The sequence below is a fragment of the Leptonychotes weddellii genome, chromosome 9 (genome assembly GCF_054177405.1).
Source record: "Leptonychotes weddellii isolate Sample4059 chromosome 9, ASM5417740v2, whole genome shotgun sequence".
NCBI classification, from domain to species: domain Eukaryota; kingdom Metazoa; phylum Chordata; class Mammalia; order Carnivora; family Phocidae; genus Leptonychotes; species Leptonychotes weddellii.
In genome coordinates, this window is record NC_138377.1 from 39,387,563 (window position 1) to 39,393,562 (window position 6,000).

General features: G+C 45.4%; 1 protein-coding gene across 4 annotated transcripts in view; it reads right to left on the reverse strand.

Annotated features, from left to right (window-relative positions):
- The window catches only part of KTN1 (kinectin 1), a 111,614-nt gene extending 107,570 nt beyond the window's left edge, over nt 1–4,044 (reverse strand). For all 4 annotated transcript variants that reach the window (XM_081830477.1, XM_081830476.1, XM_081830475.1 and 1 more), the window contains exon 1: nt 3,886–4,044. The gene's annotated coding sequence lies outside the window, so the exon portion shown is untranslated. The remainder of the gene's footprint in view (nt 1–3,885) is intronic.
- Between the last annotated feature and the right edge of the window lie 1,956 nt (nt 4,045–6,000).

The following is a 6,000-nucleotide window of genomic DNA, read 5'->3' on the forward strand; positions in this document are numbered from 1 at the left end:
GCGCCCCAAGGGAATGCAGCTTTAAATAAAGCAGTAAGACAGACCTTTTGAAAAACATGTGAAGGACAAAGATTTGAAGGAGACTAGAGAGTTGGCCATGCTGATATCTTAGGGAAAACGTGATCCAAGGAGGGACAACAGTCATTTAAAGGCCTTCAGACAGCAAGTGGGGCTGGAGAGTAATAAGCAGGGAGCAGAGTAGTAGCTAACTTGCAAGTTAAAGGAGAATGGGAAGAGTAGATTCTGTAAGGCACTGCAGGCCGTAGGGACTTTGGCCTTTACTCTGCACAAGAGAAGTCATTACAGTGTTTTGAGAAGTGATAGGATCTGTCTGCTGAGTTGAAAAAGACCACAGGGAGCTAGGGAAGAAGCAGGAAGGCCAATCAGGAGGCTGATCGCAGAAATCTATGCTAAAGATAAGATGGCTTGGGCCCACCTAGCGAGCAATACAGGTGGTAAGAAGTGACTTGATTCTGGATATATTTCCAAGATAAGATAGAGCCAAGAATGCCAAGTGTTAAAGAAAAAGAGAGAAGTCAGGAATGACTCCAACTTTTCTTTTGGCTGAATGTTGGATGGAGCTGCCATCAAATGAGATGGAGCAGACTGCACCTGAGGCAGTTTTAAAGAGAAAAATGGAAGTTCACTATGACTACTTCACCTACAAGTGGAAATGCAGAACAGGTTGTATAGAGTACAGAAGGAAAGCCTGGGCTGGAGATATAAATATGGAAGCCATCAGCATATAGGTATTTATGACATTGGATGAGATCACCAGGGGAGTATAAAAAGAAAAGTGAACCAAGAACTGAGCATTTCTACTTCAAGAGTAGAGGATGAATCATAAGACAGAAAGAGCAAAGCAATTAGTGAGGAGTGAAACCCAAAAAGCAATGTCCTGGAAGGAGGGGGGAGTATAAACAAATTAATTTAAATTCTACTTAGTATACAAATCACTTTGCTGAAACCAGATTTAAGTTGAAATTTCTTAATCCACTTGTAGTAAAGGTGATACGTAAAATATTAAATCACAACTTTTTCAAAAGGAGTGGAACAGTTCTTAAATTCCTAGGAATACTCTATCTCCCACTGGAGTCTCTACTAAAACTAGTCATTTTGCCTATTTTATCTTTTGAACATTAAAACCTAAACTATGGGCGGGGGCGGGGGGGGGGACCTAAATGGTTTGCACTGCTCTTTCTCTCAAACACCAAAAAATATTTAAACAGCAAGTGGGGAACAGCCTAGCATGCAAACAATTATAAATTGTCATTACTTTTCTTTTTCTAGAGCTCAGATACAGCAGGTTAAGTTAATCAAACTCCTCAGTTCATAGTACTTAAGATTTTTCCCGTTTAATTCTGTTTATAGAAAAAGTAGCTTATACTCTTATCTAAACCAATGTTTGCCCTTTGATTTGCACATAAACTACATTTTTAAGATCAGAACATCCAAAATCATGTTCACAAAAACTGAAAGAGAAAGCAATAAAACCCAACTCTATTTATGCATAAGAGTAATCAATGTTATTTATAAAGAACCAGTTACTTGCTTCTAACCTCTAAGTACACTCTGGATTTACCTTCAAAATAATTAAAAACATAAACAGTACAAGAACAAGCAGCTTATAAGATGTTATCCTCAAATATTTGAATGTTCCTGCAAAGCATGATCTCTCTACATTTCTTTATTACATATTAGAGGTCAGATCCCTAAAAAACCCAAAATCTTCCCTGGAAACATTAAATTTACTAACAATTTAAATTTTTACAAAGTACTATGAGATCTTTTAGATTAAAATTTTCTTTGCTATACAAAAATTATAATAAACATTCAATTAAAAATACATCTTCCATATCTTTTCAAGTAAAATTCAATTTTTACTTCAATAACAGTAACAATCTAACATGAGTCATTTAGAAGTTAAGCCTCAAAAAAGCCTTCACTTCTTAGGCCCTTTAGAAAAGCCATATTGGCTTCTATTTAACATCTAATTATTAAAATGTTTTCCCTACTGAAAGTAGATTAAGGCCTACAAACTGGAAGGAGACTTGGGGTGAGACCCAAGAAAACACTTGCATCATCAAGCAGAAGAGACACCGATGCTAAGGGATGATATAGAAAAAACTAAATTGGGAACAAAATCATAAATTCATGGTTCTCCACAAAAAAATGTTGACCCTGAGTCAAGGTTAAGTAATACTTGATATCCTTTATAACTTTAAAGTGCTTAATACATTTAAGAAAATTTTTCATTAGGCTTTCTTATATTTTAAGTTTCAGTATGAGTCTCAGAAAGGTAAACAGAACACCTCATTCTCCAAGCATACCTGACAGATAACTGTTATGACTGCTCATGCTGCAAAATTAGAAAAGTCATTTCTAATTCAATGTTACAGAGGGGAATGAATTTTTCTTAGAACCTACAAACAATAAGCCCAGCTATTTCTTGTTAGATCCTAAGCTAAAGGTAGAGGGGGGCAGCTTGTTTATCAGAGAACACAGTAAATATGAAAGTCTATATAGCAATGCCCGTCCACCCCAAATGCAAATCAACTCCAGAGTACTCAATGTTGTTCTTGGGAAGATCATCCCAGTCTTGTTAGCAACCGTTTTAGCCAAGCTGGAGACAGTGTTGCCAGCTGCCGGCTAGGCGAGGTAGAGAGAACAAGTGCAACCTAATTTAGCAAGAACTCGAACTCCTACGCAATTCAAAGTGTTTCGTCCACACCAAGGTATTTATCTATAGCAGGGTACGGGTGTCTAAAATTTTCAGGACTTTCCACAAAGCATCTCAAAAAACCTCACAACTTTAAACAGGTAGCTCTTTGGGCAGTGCATATTCACATGTCTGCTAAGGAATCCTTCTCTGATACAGGCCCAAATACGAATTTCGATTCCTCCTTCCTCCCGGGAGAAGGAATGGCTAAAATTAAACAGCCCGCTCTTTCACCTCATCAAGCTGCAGCTGGACGAGGTTAGGATGCCGCTCCCCGCGTGGGGAGCTGCCCGTCTCCCGTGCACACATGCTCCTTCACGACAAACGTGCGGGGCTGCACATCCCACACCAGGTGTCTGATTACCGAACGACTTTTCTAGGCTGCCGGTTTGGTTTTCGGCCGAGCTCCCCAACGCCAAAAATCTCATTGTTGGGAACCGAAGGGGGGAGGGGGAATCACTAAGGAAGACACACCCCTCGGGGAGAGGAAGGGATAACTTCCCCCGTCTCGAGGGCGGTCCACACATTTTTCCAAACTCCCCTCACGCCGCTTTCCCAGCCCCAACCGCCCCCCACCGCGACCCGGGAACACGCACACGGCGGTAGGAGGGGGCACTGGGAAGGGGGCCAGCGCCGGTTCCCTAAGTATCCGGAGGGACAGCGAGAACTGAAATTCCAGCATGGCGTAAGCATGGCCCAGCTCCGGCCCAGGGACGCCGCCGGAGACGGGCTCCCTCTGTCCATCGGCCGAGGAGGCGGTAATCCGCCTTCCTCCTGGGGGCCCTCAGGCCCAGCTAAAAATAGGCGCCTCGGTCACCCCAGGGCCCTCTCCGGCCAACCTCGCACCGGGAGACGTCCCCAGGGTACTCCCCGGCCGCGCTCGCAGGCGTCGCGGCGAAGCCCGGGTCGGGCCCTGGGCGGCGCGGCGAGGCCAAGCCGCCCCTCGGAGCCCGCCCGGCGTGGCGGCCCGGCTCAGGCGGGAGCCCTGCCGTGGCGACCCGGCGCCCGAGGCCTAGCCGGCGGGCGGCGACAAGCAGCGAGCAGTGTCCGGGCCCCGGGGCCGCGCCCCCCGTCCGGCGCGGCCCTCCCGCCCGCCCTGGGACACCGCGGCTGGCACAGTCCTCCCCCCCGCGGTCCCCTCGGCCGGCCCGGCGCAGGCTGCTCACCCTTATCCAGCGCAGCCGGGGAAGGAGACCGGGAAGACGCGGCGGCACGGGCACTACAGCCCGGGCCGCCCGCTCCGAGGCGCCGCCGCCGCCGCCGCCGCAGTTGCTCAGGTGCCGTCGCGCCGCCTGGCAGGAAACGGGCGGCTTCGGGGCGGGGCGGCCCCCGGCACGTCCCGGCGTCTGGGCCGGCGGTGCCCGGGGACCGGCCCCTTAAAGGGACAGGCGCCCGCCGCCTCGGCTCCCCCGCGGGCGGGTCCTCGGGCTCCGGTAAGCCCCAGCGTGGAGCTGGCTCGGGATTCCGAGGCTTTCCTCTCGAGGCAACGTCCCGCAGCTAGATGGGAGGTGGGAGCACAGGGTTTGGCGGCTCAGCGGAATTCCCTTCATTCATTAGCCCTGCTCTCGTTCTCTCTCCCTCTCCCTTCTTTCCCCAAAGCTGGTTTCGTCTTGCGTGGCCCTCCCACTGAAGAACCACCTGGCCCCCTACACTGGATGATTTTTTTTTTAAACCTTAACCAAATGGTACCCGATTTCACCCTGTCTGTCCCAAATTTCTTCCCAGAAAACACTGGAAAACGAAATCTTCCGCTCCTCTGTCTCCAGAGTTTCTCTGAATTCTCCTTCGGGTAACCCCAGCTTCAAGCGGAGAGAGAAATTAAAAACCGACCCAAACAAATTGTGTGCAAATATTATGAAGCTGTTGTGTCTGACAGCTGGTGGCCATTCATTAAGCCGGAGTAAATAACAAGAAGCTGCAGCGGAAAGGAGAGGTTGGCCCGAATCCCTGCTTATTAGTTTGCTCTTTGCTGAGAGGATAGCAGCGATCTTCCCTGGTCTTCTGGCAAAGGAGATGTGCTGATTATCATTACTTATTGCTCATCAGTCTCTTGCAAAATGCCAGGCACTGCCCAGAACACACACAAACACCTCAATCTCTCTTGAAACGTTATGGGAACTCAAAATGATTTAAACGCTTTTAGAGTGTGGACCGATATAAATAAAATTAGGGACTCTTCACTAACTCCTCCCCCTACATCCTGACCAAGAGGGAATAGGAGCAATCTTTAAAGAATGAACATCAGAACAGTTCCTACACCAACAGAGAATTTCTTGTATATGGGCTGGCTAAAAAACGCACTGTACATTTGAATTCTAGTTATTTTTGCCTAAGCTTTCTAGAGCACCTCCAAAATACAAATGAAAAATGAACAAGTATGTGTTAGCCTGAGATGTTGAGAATTCTGCCAGTCTCCAGCCACTATATCCTCCAAAGATGCATTCTGTCTTATTTTAACTCCAGAAGTGTCCTCTTTTTCCTTTTTCAGTAGGGTAACTCAGTCTCTCAGCTGCTCCAATGCCCCCAAAGCAATCTATCTCTAAACCACTGGCTGTCTCCTGAGTGTGTGCCAAAGGATCCAGCTTTATTGAAGAGTGAAGCCATTAGACCCAATACAAAGGGGGAAGTGCATCATTTGTATAATGGAGTTTAAGGACTCTTGATTAGGTTACAAATAGCCACCTAATTCCCTCTGGTTAGTACTAAAGCACGTTTTAGGCTAGAATAAAAATTTCTATAATTTTCCTGACTTCAGTAAAACCTCAGTGTCATTTTAGAGAGAGTAATATTTAAGTACATTTGTACATAAGACAGTAAGTGGAGTTTGGGGACATGTTTACCCTAAATATACTAAGTTTTACAGTCAGAGCATGCTAATTTTTGTGTTCTACAGTTTGAAACAAAGAAGCATAAATGTATCAGCTATTTCGATTTTTCTGGGTGATTGAACTTTGACTTTTTAAAAGGAAAGTGGTTAGTTGCTTCATTTTTATAAGCTTCCTATTTATTCACATCTTAACGAAAAGACTAACTAGAATTGTTATGCATGGTAAGCCCTATTAGGAATTAAGACCTATCCTCTAAGTTTTGAAATATAGTATGGTATAATTAACTATAACTAACACATTAACCTAAAATATAATTAATCTTGGTTGCTGCTTACTACCTTCCAAAGCTACTGAGACAGCAACTAACCTGCTAAAAAGGATTAGCATCTGAGGTATCTCTAACTGTAACAACTAAGAAATTAAATTTGATTGAAAATTGTTAAGTGTAACACT